The 15574-nt window shown below is 40.3% G+C and overlaps 1 pseudogene; it reads right to left on the minus strand.

Annotated features, from left to right (window-relative positions):
- Positions 1-4249: 4249 nt before the first annotated feature.
- Positions 4250-5317, minus strand: LOC112310975 (small ribosomal subunit protein uS13-like; annotated as a pseudogene).
- Positions 5318-15574: the final 10257 nt, after the last annotated feature.

The following is a 15574-nucleotide window of genomic DNA, read 5'->3' on the forward strand; positions in this document are numbered from 1 at the left end:
TGATAGATTGCTTCTCCCTTTTGTTTAGTTGTTTTTCTAGAGTTTTGTTTTGTTCTTTCATTTGGGCCATATTTTTTTGTCTCCTCATTTTGGCAGCCTCCCTGAGTTTGTTTCTGTGTATTAGGTAGAGCTGCTTTGACTCCCTTTCTTAGTAGTGTGGCCTATTGTAGAAAAGTCACCAGTAAGTTGGATGGGGCAGAGCCTTAGGTAATTGCCAGGGTGGGGCAACACCTGATACGGTGTTGCTCTGTGACTCTGTGTGGGGGAGGGCCCAGAAAGGGGACAATGCCATTGCCTGGCTTCTGGAGTTTTTCCCGGGAGGAAGCTGTCCCCCGGCACTGGCCCTGATGCCAGACACTTCAATTTCTCCCTGTATGCCACTGTTCCCCTTCCAGCTACTGCCCCAGTGCTGAAGCCCAGAGGGAGTGAGTCTGGGTAAGTCTTAAGTCCATTGCAAGCCTTAAAAGAGGAGACTCCTGAGAATCCTGCAGTTTCTTCCATCATCCCAACCCCCACTGGTTTTTACAGCCAGAAATTATAGGGACTTATCTTCCTGGCACTGGAAACCTGGGCTGGGTGGTCTGATGTGGGGCTGGGATCCTTGGCTCCCAAGGTATCCCTTCTGATTTTTATCCACCACACGTGAGTGTGGGGCCTTTCCACATCTCTGTATCTCCACATCTCTGCGTCTCTGCCCCTCCTACCCATCCGGATGAATGTGATCTCTTTAATTCCTTGGTGGTTGGATTTTCATACAGCTCAATTTCTGACGATTTTGAGTGATACTTGTTTGTAGTCTAGTTGTAATTTTTGCTGTGGTTGTGCAAGGAGGTAAGCCGTGTTTACCTACACCTCCTTCTTGACCAAACCCCAATTCTTTCTTAATGGGGTTCCAAGCATTTCCTTGGAAAAAGGTTACTGGATTTTATGGGCTACTTATTTGCCCTGCTTAGAAAAATTCTTTTATTTAGCAACAAAAGTGTTAATCCAAGTGCTATACATTTGCACACATACTGCCTTTCTAGTTTTTTGTGTGTGTTTTGTTACTTCCTTTGTATTAAGAGTCCATTTTCAGTGGGGCATGATTGGCAGAATCTTGTGAGGCTTGACTAAGGATTTTGCTACAGGGAGAAGCTCTGTGCCAGGTGCCTCAAGGGGATCTCCAGGAGGGACCACCTCTTCAGTTAATTTCTCTACTTTGGGTTTACCTGACTACAGAGGTAATAATTCAGATTCTAAACCCACATGAAGGTAGGCTGTGGTTACATGTTTTTCAGAGGAGACCTTTCCCAAGGTGGAAGAGCTCCCTTATTTTCATCCTGGGCCAGCGAGTGGATTTTTTTCCTGGACTAACCTTCCGCTGAGGGCGCAGTCCTTCGGTGCCCTCAATAATGTGGGAGTCTCAGTCCCAAAGCCCACCCTGTGAGGGCCAAGTCCTTGTGCATGAGTGACTGTTCATACCAAAGCCACTCGCCTAAGGAAGGGACCATCAGTCTCTCCTGCTCTCCAAGGTGCCAAATTTAGGTGCCTTTCTTTCCGGTGAAGTCCCCCCACACTTAAGAGAATGTTTGTTAATAGTTTTGGTGTCTTTTCTAAATGGTTTACAGTGAGATGATTAGGTTATCTTGTCTGTTATAGGACTGGAATCAGAAACCACTAAGCTACCCATTGCCTTTGCCTAAAAACTGGAGTCTTCTTTTCCCCTCTTATTTTTGGTACAGTTTTATTGAGGCACAATAAAATATACATATTTGAACTGTGCAGTTTGCTCTGTTTTGACATATGTATTACACCTGCATAATCATCACAATCAATATAACTACCATTTCCATCATTCTCATAAGTTGCCTTGAGGCCCTTTGTAATCCAGCTCTCCCTCCACCCCATGTCCGCAGGCCACCACCAACCTGTTTTCTGCCGCTCTAGATTACTTGGTATTTTCTGTACTTCTATATAAATGGAATTAAACAGTGTGTACTTATTTTTGCTTGAATTTTTCATTCTGCATAGTGATATTTAGGTTTGTCCATGTTGTTGTAAATCTCGATAGTTTATTCCTTCTTACTGCTGAGTTGTATTCCTTTGTATAGATATATAACAATTTGTTTATCCCATTCACTTTCGACGGACTTTTGGCTTATTTCCAGTTTGTGGCTGTTACAAATAAAGCTGTGAAGCACCTTCGTGCACAAGTGTTTGTGTGGAAAAATGTCTTTGTTTCTCTTTGGTAAATACGTAGGAGGGGAATGCCTTGGTCTTCTGGTAGGTGTATGTTTAATTTTTCTGGATATTGCAAAAATATATATTCCAAACTGGTTGTACCATTTCACATTTCTACCAGCAACATATCAGAGTTTCAGTTGCCCCATGTCCTTGCTATAATTTGTCATGCTCAGCCTTTTTAATTTTAGCCAATCTAATGGGTGTATAATGGTATCTCATTGTGGTTGTAATTTGAATTTTACTAGTGAATTTTACTGTTGAACATCTTTGTATGTGCTTATTGTCCATCTGTGTGTCTTTTGGTGAAGTGTCTTTTCAAATAGTTTGTCCATTTAAAAAATTGGGTTTTGAGCCCTGGCTGGTGCAGCTCAGTGGACTGAGCACCAACCTGTGAACCAAAGGGTTGACAGTTCAATTCCCAGTCAGGGCACATGCCTGGGTTGCGGGCTGGGTCCCTAGTGAGGGGGTGTGCGAAAGGCAACCAACACATTGATGTTTCTCTTCCTCTCTTTCTCCCTCCCTTCCCTTCTCTCTGAAAATAAATAAATAAATGCCACATTTTGGACTATAAGACGCACCCCCCAAATTTGGGAGGAAAAGCGGGGTATGTCTTACACTCTGAATGTAGCTTTACATTTACATTGGTGAAATATTATGTTTTTTATGTTATTAAATATTTTACCACATTTTTTGCTTCCAAATTTTTTTTCCTATTTTCCTCCTCTAAAACCTAGGTGTGTCTTATGGTCTGAAAAATATGGTAAGTCTTTTTTTAAAAGTTCAAAAAAATTGGGTTTTGGGGTTTCTTATTCTTGAATTGTAGGTGTTTGTTTTTATAAATTCCATGTCAAAGTCCTTTGATATGTGTTGTGAAGATTTTTTTTCTCTGTGACCTGTCTTTTCACTTTCTTAATGGTGCCTTCTGAAGAACAAATTTTAAATTTTGATCAAGTTCAATTTCCTATTTTTTCTTTTATGATTTGTGATTTTGATGTCTCATCTAGGAAACCTTTGCTGAATCCAAAGTTGCAAAGATTTTCTCTTATGCTTTTCTAAAAGTTTTATGGTTTTAGGTTTCCATACTGTTCAGTGACCTATTTGGAATTAATTTGGGGGTATGATGTGAAGTAAGGATAGCTACTCACTTCTTCCAAACAGATATTCAGTTGGCCTACTATTTGTTGAAATGACTTTGCCCTCTGAATTGGCACCTTTGTAAAAAAAAAACAAAAACAAAAAAACCCAATTGACAGAATCCATGTGTCTAATTTTTCACTAACATCAAACTCTTTTTATTGTTTGTAGCTTTATAGTAAGTATTGAAATCAGGTAGAGCAAGTCCTTCAATTTTGCTTTGTTCTTTCTTCTTACTTCCTTTGATTATTCTAGACCCTTTGCATTATCATATAAATTTTAGTCAAGTTGTCAATTTCTACAAAAAGAACAACAGCAACAAAACCCTGCTGAAATTCTTATTGGTGTTATATGGAGTATAGGTCTCTATAGAGATATTACTACCTTAAAAATAATGTCTTTCAATCCATCAGTATACTGCATCTTTCCAATTATTTGTTTTTAACTTTCTTTAGTAGTGTTTTGTAGTTTTTAGTGTACAGGTCTTGGTCACTTTTTGTTAGATTTATTCCTAAGTATTTTATGACTTTTGGTGATACTGTAAATAGATGTTTTGAAAATGTCATTTTCTAATTGTTTGCTAGCGGTATGTAAGAATACAATTAATATTGTATATTAACCCTGAGCCTTGCACTTTGTTAATTCATATATTAGTTGTAGTAATTGTTTTGTAGAATTCCAATCCTAGGCTTGTTGATATTGTCTTAAAGGTCTGGAAAACTTTGTCCATTTCATTTCAATTTTTTAATTTCTGTCCTTTAATTTGGATAATTTCTATTGATCTATCTTCATTTTCTCTTACATTCTGCTATTGAGCCCCTCCGGTAATTGTGTGTGTGTGTGTGTGTGTGCGTGTGTATGAACTATTTATTAACAGACAAGACCCTCGGATTTATTTCTTCTTGGACACACCCATAGTGCTTCTCCAGTGGCCAGTGGTCTTGGTGTGCTGGCCTCATACGCGAAGACCCCAGACGTGGCGCAGCTCTCTGTGGACCTGAATTTTCTTCAGTCACTCCAGGCCTTCACAGGAGTTGTCCAGACCACTGGCCAAGACCTCGCTGTGTTTTCCATCCTTCCCATCCTTCTGTCTGTTCAAGAACCTGTCTGGGATCCTGTACCGGCATGGATTCTGCGCCATGGTGATCCCACCTCATCCTCAGCAAGCTCTCCTGTCCTCTGGGTGAGGTCGATGTCTGCTTTCCTCGACACCACTGGGCTCTTCGCCCCACGCCCTTCATTACAATGATGGCAAAAGCTGCTTCCCGCACCCTTGGGTACTGGTGTTGAGTACTTGCATGACGTGCTTGAACGCCTCGGGGATTGCTCGAGCCAGGGTGGCCGCGCCAGTGGCTAGAGCAGGCTTCCTGGGGAAGAACATCCAATGAATTTTCAAAAATTTTCAGATACTGTATTTTTCAGTTCTAAAATTTCCAATTGGAATTTTTTTGTAGTTTCTATTTCTCTGTGGAGAATTTCTACCTTTTCATTTATTTCCAATGTGTTTTCCTTAACCACATGGATTATAGTTATAATAGGTCCTTTAAAGTCAAAAGTTTCAACATTTGGGTCATCTCGAGGTTGACATCTGTCGTTTGTTTTTTTCCTTGAGAATTGGTCATATTTTCTTCTTTGGTTGTCAAGTAATTTCATATTGTATCCTGAACATTGTCAATGTAACGTTGCATAGATTCTGAGTCCTTTCAGAATCCTTAGGAGAATATGGATGTTTCTGCTTTAGTGGGCAGTCAACCCAGTGAGGCTCTGCCTCTAAATCCTTCTTTTACCTCAGTGGGCAGTGGTTTCCATGGCAGTTCACTTCTGTGTCTTTGCCGTGCCACTTTGTGTCTGTCCCGCACATGCATAGGTCAGGGTTAGTCTGAGACTTGTACAGGTAGTTCCTATCTCCTTTAAATTCCCCAGGCCTCTTCTGTGCTGGCTTGAGTCTGTAACCTTGCATGCTTGTTTCAGATGGTAGATTGAGCCAAGAGTACTTGCACTTGGCTCAATTAGGGGACCCCTGTGTTTATTTCTTTCTCCTCTGAGATTACTCCCACTCACTCTACCTCACAGGGTTAACATTCCTGGTTCCTCTGGCTAGAAAGACATATTTACTTTGAAATTTTAACTGCTTATAGCAAACACTGCTCTGAAACTGGGACCTGCCCTCAGGATAAAGCTGTACAAGAAAGGAGAAAAGAAAAGAACCACCCCCCCCCCCCCCAACCCCGTTCCACCAATCCATCAGGTTTTTTGCTTTTGCAGCCCTTAGGTGGTTTATTCCCCCATATTTTTGTCAGAGTTTTCAGTTGTAATCAGTAGGAGGGATAGGCTTTGTTGGGCTCACACTGCTATGGCAGAATCAGAATCCACAGACTCATTTATTTTTAACATGGAGAGAATTCGAAGACCCAGCAGAGTCCTGCAGGCTAGCCAATCATGTGCTTCCCCCGGAATCTATCCCCCTCCACTCTGAAAAACACTGGCTTTCTGACTTCTGGTTTCAAAATCTTATGCAATAGTAAGAGTCATTATAAGCAAGAAAATCCTTTATCAATGTTGAAGAGGGTATGTGTTTAAAATTAGCACAGTCAATTTATTTTACTTCCTTCTGGGTGCAAACCTTTAATTTGGAGGCTGGAGTGGAGCTATATAATTATTTCTATACATTCCTTCTTTTGGGATGAAGAAAAAATAACATTCTCTACACATCTGTATATTGCTTGGAAGGTGGCCGAAAAGTGCCTTTGTTTCCTTGGGAGTCATTTCGTTTAGTGTCAGACCTGTCACTTTTAATTATTTACCTGATCATCACATCTCTGATTATAATACAAAAGCAATATATAATTACACTTTTGAAAATGGTTATTTACTCTTCGGCCCACAATGGTTTTTTGGAACTGCTACAACCTATCTGTTAAACATAAGGAGTAGCAGCATGGAGCCCAGATCTGACTCAGTGAATTATTTTGAGGACCGTTGCCTAGGTAAATAACAGCTGCTTTGGAATCATTACAGCTGAAGTGGTCAATGAATAATTTACCTTTATTCATCTGTTTAACTATAACTGATGAATATTTCAGCGTTACCGAAATATTTAACAAAGTCCAATATCACTAGTTCAGCTAGCTGTTATATTTTAGAGGGAATGCTACCAACAGATAAGAGGATGGAGAGTGGCAGCCTGGAAACTTTCACTGGGAGATTGTGATGAATGATGGGTTATGTCAAAATGATGAGACTGTGAATTTGGTTTTGGTAAACAGCCCTCAAATCTATTTATCCAAATCTTACGCAAAATGTATTAAGCCTTTGAATTGGCAAACTTGGACTGGGAATCTTGCAAGAGCAACTTTTTCCTATGAGAATTTCTTTTTTGAATTTATATCCTTACTTAAGAGGAGGCTGTTGACACATTTCTGGCTTTCTAGTGGATTCTGGCATTTTATTCTGAATATTGTTTATAACCAGGAAATGCACAGGCCTATTTTTAAACTGAAGGGGAGCTTTTTTAAAAAAAAAAAAATAAAAGGAAAATAATCTTTTATTATTACAAACAAAGTATATGTGTATTATAGCAAGTTAAAAACACAAATAAGCAAAAAATAAGAATATAAAAACACTATTTTTATTATCCAAAGATAATCCCTGCAATCCTTCACTGTGTGTGGCTCCAGGCCTCCTTCCAGTTAGGTGTGCGTATATTTTGTTCACACCTTAATTACTGTTTTGCTACTTGATTTTTAAAGTCACGGATCTCCATCTTTCCATGTATTTTTGCCTCATCCAGTACCTATTTCACATTCACATTTCCCCAACTGTTTAGATCAGGGGTATCAAACTCATTTTCACTGGGGTCCACATCAGCCTCGCGGTTGCCTTCAAAGGGCCGAATGTAACTTTAGGACTGTATGAATGTAACTACTCCTTAACTAGGGGCAAGGAGCTCGGCGCTGCCCCTGGGTAGAAACAAGGTGGCTGGCCAGATAAAACAAGATAGAGGGCTGGATTCGGCCCGTGGGCCTTGTGTTTGCCACCTGTAGTTTAGAGGAACTTCAAAAAAATTTTTTGAATTAAATTTAAAATCAATCCTTGACAGCTAAGGATACTATTCTAAATATTTGCCTGAATTTATTTGATTCAGAAAGTTCAATGGTCAGTACTGATAATCATGAGGTCAGTCTTTTGAATAGATTAATTGATCTGATCACGGCTGTAAAGTTACCAAAATCACGCTTGAACTTGTGCTCTGGGGAATTCAGGGACTGAAATGACAGTCATTCTGTCAAGAAGTTCATAACAGAAATGAAAAAAAATATATAATAGGAATGGAACAGTTCTTATACATGTAGCATTTTACTTCCTGTTGTATGACTTTACATCATGTGTGAATAAAGTTTACCCTGAGAGCAAGTTAGAACCTTCGGAAAGGACCACACTTAATTGCTAACCATGAAGTATGTATCCCATGAGTTTTTATTTTTATTTTTTCACTATTGTCCCTTAAGTGGCATCCCATGTCAGGAAAGAGTTAAACTTATTCCCAAAGAGCCAAAACTAGTCCAAAGGAGGAACATTCTTTCTCTGGAATCTCATCGGTTGATATTTTGGGAGGAAAGGGTTTAGGAGGCTGAAAACATGGCTCATTGCCTAAGACTCACATATTTTATTCTTGAGAAACAAATTTCTGGAAGAGTAGCACTATAACATTTAGATAAATAAGCCTATTTTTTTTGTCCTCACACCCAAGTTTTTAAATATAGAAGTTATTAAAATCCTGAACATTAAATAAAACAACAAATAGAGGAAAAAGGCAAATTACCATTATTTTACCTTTCTAATCAAATAATTATTAGCATTTTGATGTGATTCCTCCAAGTATTTTTTCTATGCATATGCCATAGTTGGTATCATATATGTGTATACATATGTATATATGATATACAAACATACATATGTGCTTATATATAAGTACATACCATCAAATATATATGTAAGTGTATATGGACACTTACATATAAATGTGTATGTACACTCACATATGGATATAAATGTACTTATATATTTATATATATACACAGATATATAACACACACACTATACGTACATTTTCCTATGTACTTAGCAATAATCCACTATTTTTTCCCATTTATTTTTCTTTTTATTAGAAAATTTATAAATACTTAGATGGCTCACATTTGTGGGTTATATTATATTTCTACTGGACAGTGATGTTTAAGCCATAGATCATAATAATATTAATATTACTGGGTAGAATATCCTATTTATTATACTTAGAACACATCTCCACAAAATTTTCTAGCACAAGGTTCCCAGTAACCCCTTAACAATGATGCATGGTCCCTTGGTTTAGCTATAATTTTTTTGTTCTTATTTCCTTGTGGTCTGAGCCTTATTATATCTGGCATAGATGTATGGGGATTGCAACCACTTATCTTCGTATCTGTTTGTTTATTATAATTTTTATTGTATTTTTTCATTACCATTTAGCCCTCTTGTTTCTCCCTCTCCCCACAATCACCATGCTCTTGCCCATGTCCACATGCTATAAGTACATAAACCTAGGGACTTGGTAACAGTCAAGTATTTTTTTCCAATTACCATAGTCTTTCCAATCAGTATTTGTAATGGTTACATAATATTTTATTGTTGTATTCAATAGTTTATTTAGCCACTCCTCTCATGATGGAAAGTTATTTTGTTTCTATTCAGGACCCGGCATCTCCTGGCCTACCCACCAGCTGTGCCTGAGATACTCTGTGGAGGGTTCGTCCTTCCCTTTCCCACCCATTCTCAGGGCCTGTCTCCAGGATCTACATTCTAGAATGTTCCCTCAAGGAGGATGAGATCTCAGGGGTCAACTTCATTTTGGCTCTCTGACTCTGCTCTTCCCTGATGTACTTGACATTTTGAACCAGTCCTTCTTGTAAGTCTGTCTTGCCAAGAAGTTGGACTTTAGTCCTCCAGTCTTCTCAGCCTCTTCCCAACCCTGTCTGCATCTTGCCTTCCAGTCCTGAGTTAAATCTCAGTGTGGGCCGGAGAGCGAGGCCTCAGCTCGCCATTGGATGGAAATCACAGTGGCAGGGAAAGGTCAGTAAGTCTTCAGTCTGTACTTATTATAAATGACTCTGGGATCAGCTTTCTTTTCCCCCAACAAATTTCCCCTCATAATTAGGATTATTTTCTTAGGATAGAATCCCAGAAATGGAATTTCTGAATTAAAGATTATGAATGTTTTTAAAGCTGTTAATATTTATTGTCAACTGAATATAGCTAATATTTATTAACCATTTGTGAGACATGATCTCATTTGGCTCTCACAACAGTCCTGTGCATACCCCCATTACAAATATAAAAGTGGAGGCACAGGGCTAGTGTAGCACGACAATGCGTTATGCTGCGCTGACCTCAGGCACCGTCACTGCCTGCTGTAATTTAAAAGACAACAGTAATGTTGTTCATGTGTTTACCTGCTTTGGGGGGAGGATGGGGTATATGGCAACAAGGAAAGGTTGGTTAAATATTTTATTTCTTTTAAAAAGCAGGAGTGGGGGTTTTTTGAGCATTACTTGTACAAAGATTCTCAGACTTATGAACACAAAATCAGTTTTAAACCCAAAGACCAACACGAGGGGTCATGGTTGACTCGGTCAGCACCTCCTAGGTGCATGGCGCTGTGTTGGGAGCTGTGTGGATGCTGAGCTGGAAGGTAAGCTCCACGACAGGAGGAGAGGAGAGGAGAGGGCTCGCCTGCTTTGTTCACTGTGTTTCCAGAGCCAGAACAGTGCTTGGCACACGGTGGGGCTCAGGAAATATTTGTGGAGTAAATGAAAATATGGTCATTGCTTTTGCCAGTTAGGATTAGGTTCGCCAGTGAGTGACAGAAACCTCCAGATAACAGTGGCTTAACATGGATGGAAATTTACTTCTTACATAAGATAAATCTAGATCGAAGCAGCCCAGCCTGTTAGGAAAGATTGATAATATCATCAGGGCCCAGTTTACTTGTGTGTTATTGTCCTGTGTTTCCCGGCACGTGGCATTTACTGCAGGGCCCCAGCTGACTGCTTGAGCGGCAGCCACCCATCAACATTTCCAAGAAAAGGAAGAAATGAAAGTGCTGCCTGTAAGTTGCACAGAGCCCCTTTGCTGATGTCACATTGGCAGGAACTCAGTCACTCTGCCAATTTTCGTGGCAAGGAGGCTAGAAAAGACAGCCTTTGTTACGGGTGGCTAAGTGCCCCAGGTAAAATCGGGAGCTCTGTTACTATGGAAGAAGGAAAAATGTGTTTGGGGGAAAACTAGCAGGATGTCTTGGTGGTGAACTTACATCTTAGGACTTGAAGCTACACACTCATTAAAATTTAAATAACCACATAAATCTTTTATATTATGGAAAGCAAATAAGTCCTATAGGTGCTGCGAGCACAGAGAGACTAACTGAAAGAATATTGTCAAGCACGGCGTCAGGGTGGAGGGCGGGCCTGGAGACTGGGGGAGCTGGAGGCTAAGTCCAAGGGCAGCAGATGTTTTGTATTAAGTAGAGGTGGCAGAAATACAAAAAAAACTTCGTGATGATTAGGAATAAAAGTCTATCTACTTTTGATCATCAAGTAAAGGTTGTAGTAACAGTTTCAAAATCAATATGTATATATTTTTAAAAGGGTACTTTTACTTCCTTTAAACAAATCTTTAAAGCCTTGTTACTTGGACTTCCCCCTTTAAGCCTCCTGCGGTTCTTCTGCGTGTAATCAGTGGCTCTCCAAGGCCTCAGTTTTCTGTACAAGGCTCCTCTGTTCCTCTGCAGGGCACAGAGCACTCCAGGAACGCCTGTGGCCAATGGAGATTTCTCCCAGGGCCAGGGAACTGTAATGCCCCTTTTCAACAACTGCTGTCTCATAAAAACCCCAACGTAAAAAGGAGGCAAAAACATTGCTCCACATACGGGCTGAATTTTTCTCTTGTTATTTAAAAAATGACACATGTAGTACATATTCATCCAATAATTAGAAATCAAGGTGGGGGAGCGCGTAACAGGAAAAAATCACCCATAATTCCACTCTCCAGTGGAATTCCACTGTTAATATTAATATTAATAATTCCACCGTTAATATTATTGTTTTTTAAAAGTACTATATAGCCTTTCATTATTAGTAGCTCTCAAAATAATCAGATCTTTTTATTGATAATTTTATTTCCAGCCATCTGTCCTGAGGAAATTATCTAGTACTTTTATGATAATTACACATTTACTTTTTTTGTAATCTTAACATTTTTTTAACTTGTTCTATTACTGTGGATACACAATATTACATTAATTGCAGGTGTACAACATAGCGATTAAATATTTATATAATTTATATAACAAAACACAAATGACTAAACAAACAAAAACTGATGATTGACGGAGGGGAGAGAGGTTGGGGGCTGGGGGAAGAAGGTGAAGGGGTGAAGAAGCACAAGTCGCCAGTCATGAAAACAGCCACAGGGATATAAAGTTCAGCGCAGGGAATATAGTCAATAATGTTGCAATAACTACCATGGTATCAGATCAGTACTGGACTTAATGGGGTGACCACAGTAAATATGTTGATGTAGCCCTTGCGGACTTCTAATGTCTTTAAAAATATATTCACATAAGCATTTATTAAAGACACTGTTAAATCAATGTTTTATTATCAGCATTTTCAATTTAATGATCGAGTGGCAACTTTTTTGGTCAGTAAATATAATTATCATTTCAAATGGCTGCATGATATTTTATTAGGAGGACGTGGAAGATCACTTTTCAGTGACATGAAATATATCTGTCTGCAATGCTTCTTTTAATCAGGAATTTAAGAGAACCGCTAACTCAGAAGAGCTGAGTGGGAGCAGCAGGCTTGAAAGGAGGTCATCAGGAAAGGTTAGTTACACAGTTGTCCGAGTCTGTGAGGCTAAATCTAATACCTGGACAACTTGTTGCCACAGGCCGCCTGGGGAGGTGGGTGTCAGTGGGAGTCGGTATTGCTCATTGCCTGGGGCTCCCCCAGGAAGCAGCAGAGAGCCCAGGTGAGGGCCTCTTTGGAGGCAGATGGCTCTGGAGAAGTCACCTCAGGCCAGCTGGTGTTCTGTAAACAGCCCTCATCTGCCAGATCTCTGCCTTTTCTCCAGCTGGTGTTAGAGAGAAAGAGCTCTGTGAAATTGGGTGTAGTGTTAACATTATTTCTTTAGCTGCTACTTCATTCCCCAGTTACCTCATCCCCACCTCCCATTCCCCAGTTGCTCACATTCTGCTACCACTATCTGATGTACATTGAAAGCAATTACTTCATGAGCTAGGTATGTGCAATGCTTAAGTCTTTCCACTCAGGAGCCTTTAGAAATAAAACTCAGATTAGGTTAACAGCTAGGGCAGGATAATCGGGGACATTTTTTACCAGTGACATAATGACTTTTCTCAGTTATTCCCTATTGTTTGAAGGGGTTCATTATCTCTCTGTGAAACCACATCTGGCATGGAATCTGAAGTGAATTACTGAAATACTGGTCCTTACCTCTGAATGTTAAGAGCCCACCTGCCTCCGTCTAATGGGCTTCACACCATCGGGGCCCTGCCCAGATGCTGGCACTTGCAGGCTGCTCTGCTGTTGTGCATAAAGGGTGCCTGTCTTACAACGTGAGGCCTCCATCTGCTATAGATTCTGCTCCACAAGAATACATTTGTTCTTTCTTGAGGATAAATGACCTAGGGATCACTGGCTTTTAAGTGTTATAAATTGTTATGGCATTATGAAAGAAATGGAAGCTACAGCAAGCCACTTAGTATTATATTTCCACTTTCTGGATAATGGATTAGGTGTAATTTCCCAACAAATGTGAGTAGACTACAGAGGGGAGACTAGAAATAGGATAAGATACAAAATATTTACAACAAAACTGCTCAAGAAAGTTAAGTTAGCAATCCTCTGATAGACCAATTATTAAAATAAAAGATACATGCTCAAGAGAAGTATTAATGATCGATGGGGAGTGAAATGAAAATAAAACCAGATTCAGTTCTTGGAGGGCCCTAAAGTGGGAACTCGGAAAAGGTGACGGTGAGGGAAAAGGTAAAGGTAGGCAGAGCAGCGGAGACTCAGACTCGATGTCAAACAGTGAACTGGGGAAATAAATGAAGATAAAACCAGGGATTCAGAGGGGTCTAATAATGCAGCGATGTGAACCAGAAGCAGGGAAGGAAAGAAAGAAAAAAAGAAAAAAGAAAGAAAAAAGAATGAGCCCTGGCTGGTATGGCTCAGTGGATTGAGCACCAGCCCGTGACCCAAGGGGTCACCGGTTTGATTCCTGTCGGGGCACGTGCCTGGGTTGTGGGCTGGGCCCCTAGTGGGGGTGTGTGTGAGAGGCAACTACACATTGATGTTTCTCTCCCTCTCTTTCTCCCTCCCTTCCCCTCTGTCTAAAAATAAATAAAATCTTTTTTTAAAAAGAAAGAAAGAAAGAAAAAGAATGAAAGGAAGGGAGGAAGGAAAATAATTTCAGACATAATATAGTGTGGAAATAAAAAATATTTCAAAATGCTATAAAATGGCTTTAAGCTAGAAGAGCAGGAGTTTGAGCGGGGTTCACAACTTCTGAATATTAAGCAGGATCTTTTTTACCCTTTTTCAATAAGGGTAAAGTGAGCAGATAGTGAGACAGATCCCTCCTGTTTCTGGAGAACAATCTCTCTGACATATGTTGCCTGGAAGGCATTCTTCCTGTTAATAGTCACAGAGTTCAAATAAATAGCTCTTTATTTATTTTTTATTTTTTATATATGTGCAAGCTGACTTTATTTATTTTTTTAGTTGTAGCTCTTTAAAGGAAAACTGAAATCAGAGACAAGAGGCATCTTGTGATTCAATAGTCAAAGCCATTGGCCATTGAGCTCCTTGCCCACAGGGCTGGGCTGGTGTTCAGAGAAACCAAATGCCGGAGAAACAGGGAGAAACAGAGCTGGAGGACCATAGACACTTTGCCGAAGGTCACGCTGCTAAAAATCAGCACAGCAAATTCCATCATAATTTAGGTATTGCTGAGGAAGTCATAGACTCTGGAGCAAGTTGCGGGTTCACTAGCAGGAGCCAGGCGAACAGGATGTGTTGGGGCTGCACAATTAGATGTACTTTGCATTTTTCTCAGCCTCTGTTTCCACGTCTGTGAAATGAAGGCATTGGGATGCATGGTTGTGACCCTGGCAAAGGCTGGAGGAGGAGGAGGAGGAGGGTAGGGCTGTGCCGTCAGGGTGAGTTGGCTGTTATCTAGATAATAACACATCGGTTGTCTAGGCAGGGCTAGCAGAGACTACCAAATCCACAGGAGTCAAGAAGCTTACGTGGTGGTGAGTCACGACACAGTCTCCAGATAGGGTCAAATGGCCAAAGCTTTGGTATTTTGCTGGTAAGAACTTTCTGCCTTGCTCTGTACCTCAGCCTGGTGAGTCTCAAAGCAGCTATGTTTGGGAGTCACTGCTAAAGAGAGATGTTGAATTTGTGAGAAAAAGTATGTAAGTGTCAGAAAACAGTGGAGCAAGTCTGGGAACTTATTATTAGACGAGAAGTGAAGACTGGCAGTCTGTTGGGACTTCGCGTCTCTAGTCTTTGTTCCTCGAGTCTCTGCTGGGTCTGTGAGGCGTAACTGTATTCGAATCAGCACTGTCAGCACACAGCTGGAATGCAACATCCAGGCCCGGACTCTGCATCCTGAGGGAGCATGTGAAGACTGTTCAAAGGAGAGCCATAGGAGTGATTAAAGAGTTAAAAAAAAAATTAAGCCTGAGAGGACATGGGAAAGGGCTAGGGATAATTCATCAAGAAAAAGGTCTGGCCCTGGCTGGGTGGGTCAGTTGGTCGGAGTGTTGTCCCATACACCGTAAGGTTGCAGGTTCAATTCCCAGTCAGGGTACAGCTCAGCCCCCAGTTGGGACATGTAGGGGAAGCAACTGATTGATGTCTTTCTCACCTCTCTCTCTCTCTCTCCCCTTCCCCTTCCTCCCTCCCTTCCTCTCTCTCTAAAATCAATAAACATACCCTTGAGTGAGGATTTAAGAAAAGAAAGAAAAAGGAAAAGGTCTGCTATTAGGCATAATACCGTCTTAAGTATATGACAGATTATTAGTGTAAGAAGGTGACCGACTATTCTTTGTCTTCACTAAGGATAAAGCAAGAGTGAACAG

Source organism: Desmodus rotundus, chromosome 7 (genome assembly GCF_022682495.2).
Source record: "Desmodus rotundus isolate HL8 chromosome 7, HLdesRot8A.1, whole genome shotgun sequence".
Lineage (NCBI taxonomy): Eukaryota > Metazoa > Chordata > Mammalia > Chiroptera > Phyllostomidae > Desmodus > Desmodus rotundus.